This window comes from Varroa destructor, unplaced genomic scaffold (genome assembly GCF_002443255.2).
Source record: "Varroa destructor unplaced genomic scaffold, Vdes_3.0 BEIS01000005.1, whole genome shotgun sequence".
Classification (NCBI taxonomy): domain Eukaryota; kingdom Metazoa; phylum Arthropoda; class Arachnida; order Mesostigmata; family Varroidae; genus Varroa; species Varroa destructor.
The window spans coordinates 10,305,418-10,308,828 of record NW_019211458.1 but is presented as its reverse complement, the minus strand read 5'-3'; positions in this window follow the sequence as shown (position 1 = coordinate 10,308,828).

Here is a 3,411-nt window from a genome sequence, read left to right as displayed (position 1 = left end):
TATATATATATATATATATAGACGACTGGTGATAAACCTAGTGCAAAGTTTTGTGTAATAATACTATAAGTATATTATGGTCTAATAAATACAAACCTATATTATATTAATATATACTAGAACGAGCTCAATGTGCATTTATTTATAGAGATACTAAAGCCTAAAGTTGGATTAGTCGAAATCACATGAAGCCAAACTTAGAGAATATGAGACGATTTGAGATCGGGCTAAAATGCGAATCGTCCTCCGGGCTGGGTTTTTTTTTTGCTGCTAATTATTGCCCAAATTGTGCAGCCTCGACTCAGGTCATGAAGAACACCTTTTGCTTCTCTTCTTTGTTTTCGTTAAAGCTTGACTAGAAGCGTATTCATAATGTTCTGTTCGGTGTGAAAGCTTCCGCTAGTACAGCAACCCGTTCTTTCCTCTAAGCTTCTGAGACGTTGTGATTTTTTTCTGTGCTCTTCAATATCTTTCCTTGAAGAGATTGCCCCAGCAATAAGCTGCCGTTCCACTTGCGTGGCACTTTCATCAACCTCCAACGAATTCTATTAGCGTTCCCGTTTGGAATCACTGAGCCTTGATTTTTATTCGTAAGCGATAGTTTCGCTTATGACCTAATAAGTCCTCAGCGACCCCCAATGAATTCGTAGCTTGCCGAGATTCAATGTAGAACATACACCGGATTTCCTATACATATTTGAAAATTTTGGCCCGTTAGTTAGCGCAAGATGAACTGGAACATGTTGTAGAGTATCAGTGGAAATGAATCGTCGTCTGAAATGTACCCAAGTAACGCTTGTTAGAGAACATTAATAGAATAACATTTCGAACGGAATGAAGTCGTATAATGGGTTTATTTTTCAGCACTGTCAAAGTGCGCTCAAACGACTTGCACGGTCCAACGACGGTCGAACTCAGAAGTAAGGGAACAGCTGAAGCTCTCTTAAGCATCAGAAAGTTAGGGAACTATCGTATATGCTAAGAGCTTAGCTTTGTGAACACAGCATTGTCTTCATAGGATAGGAAGAATTGTCTATTATTTAAATTCTTGTCCTATGCCCTTAAGGCCTATCGTACCGATGCTGTTACTCTCCCAATATTTCATTTTTAATCCTCTAGAATAAAATACGTTGCGTTTGTAGCATTTTTGCATGAAGTAATATATATTTTCGTCTTGGTCGAAATGGCGGCGGCTCCGCTACAATGGGATACGCTTCGAGTGCTCGAGCGTTATGAGAGTAAACTTTAACTTTGATAGTTCACTTTTTTCTTCTGTAATCCTTCCTGTAATTCCCTATATAATCCACATAATAAGGAATCACGCTTAAAGATAACTTGAGAGCACACAGCTAACTGGACAAATGACGGGCCATTCGCTGGCAACGGTTGATCTCGACATTGAGTCCAATTTTCTTGACGAAGACTACAGTCTCAGGTTATCTCAATTAAAGCCGTCTTTAATGACAAGCAGAAAGTTTTCATTTTCTTTGTTTCATTTCAAGTTCTTACTTTTATTATTTTGATCATTTCTGGTTCAGATCCTTTTTCTGTTTTTGTCAGTTGTGTACATTTCAAGTTGTTCTTCGCGTAAAAATATGCGATACATAAATTCTCTTATGAAGAGTTGTCTATAACAACCTTAGTCCATCGGTATTGACGCACCCCTTAAACCCATCCAACGTCCTTTTTAAGAGGAAGCCAACGTCCGGGTCGACATTTCGACGACTCTGGAACAATTTCAAATTAATGAATTACCTAGAAAAGTGCAACCTCAAAAGACACCGTTGTTTCGACACGATAAAACGTTTGTATTCGAAAAAAGGAACGCTATATTACTACTCTAAGCGTTTTCCAAATACGTACGGGTCCGAGTTTTGATGCCCCATAAATGCCTTTGACAGTTTTACAGAGACTGCTTCTTCTGTCCACCGAAAGACGGAAGACTTGTCAAGTAACATATGGCTCATAGTATGGTTCCTCTTCGGTGGCAACACCTATTCTCTATGGTCGCGTTGAGTAAATTGCGATCCGTTTGTTCCCCGCTTTCTGTAAAAGTTACTTTCGAAATTCGGCTGTTTCCTCCAACCGATTGAACTAGGACAGGCGGTCGTCTACGCGCATAAGCACCTAAGAAGAGTAATTCGTGCGCAAGTTAAATAAATATTGAAAAAAAGAATAAAAAAAAAAAAAAAGAGAGACTTTTCATTCCTCTGTTATTTATTATCGATAAACTTTGGATTCACTTCCTTCATTCACAGAGCTTCTCGCATTCCAGCACATCGCATACTTTTTGTATATATCGTCGTCACCATTATAATAATTGTCCCGACTCGTCTCATCGTCATATTCAACCAATTCAGGGAATCATCAGCGTTCATGTTTATGTTTTTATGTCTACTGCGTATTCTGTTATTATATCCATTACGATTGCTGTCGCCTGACCTGGCCAGAGACGCTGTTTATCTTATCGTATAATGGATACCCAGCCGCGTTCCTTACCAGGGATGATTCAGGCGAGAATTTATCATCATTGAGTCAATGCCGTCGTACTATACATTATCGCTTACTTGTTAGGTTTGAACGATTCGCACCGTCTACAATGAAATGAAGCACTAGTAGTAATAATAATGAATGGTAATTGTTATCTACGCCACGCTGTTGGGTCTTTTCATGCAGTAAACTTACAATTATATGCATCCCTATGTCTTCTCAGGCTGAGAATTAAGTCAGTCTTGTATGTATATTTACTATCCCGCCCTCTACCTGATGACATACCATTCACCAGTAGTAGATTCCATAGATTTCTTCTTATCCAATCCTCTCTCTCTACGCTTACCTTCGTATCTATACTTTCAATAGTCATATCAATAATCTTAATAATGTTATTATATGTTTACGATGTGATGGTATCGTCGTACAATATTATGATGACCCTTATCTAGTAATAGTACTTATTGACGGTATCGGTTATATATACGGTCCTATGCTTTAGCAGTAGTTTCGGTAAATGTACGTTACCGGTCTATTGCTAAGTTACTCTTGTCCATGCGTGAAACAGATGCGTCACTTGTTTAAGTGGAAGGGTTTACATTGATTGACGCACGTTTCTCGCCTTCAGTCGGCTTGCCCATGCTCTGGATGTCCATGAATAATATTGTTCGTGTGTGTGCATATAAACCTAAATCTACTATACTATTATATATGTATCGTCCTTGTTTGCTGCTATACCTACTCGGGGCATGAAGGTAGGAAGGAGTTTTTGTTATTGAGAAAAAATGTACAGTACAATAATGCCTCCTGCAGTAAACTCACAAAAGCTAATAATATTATTAATGCAACAAAAAAAAAAACGTGACGCTGCCCAGTCTAAGCTGGCACCCACATAGTAATTATAATAATAAACTATATATA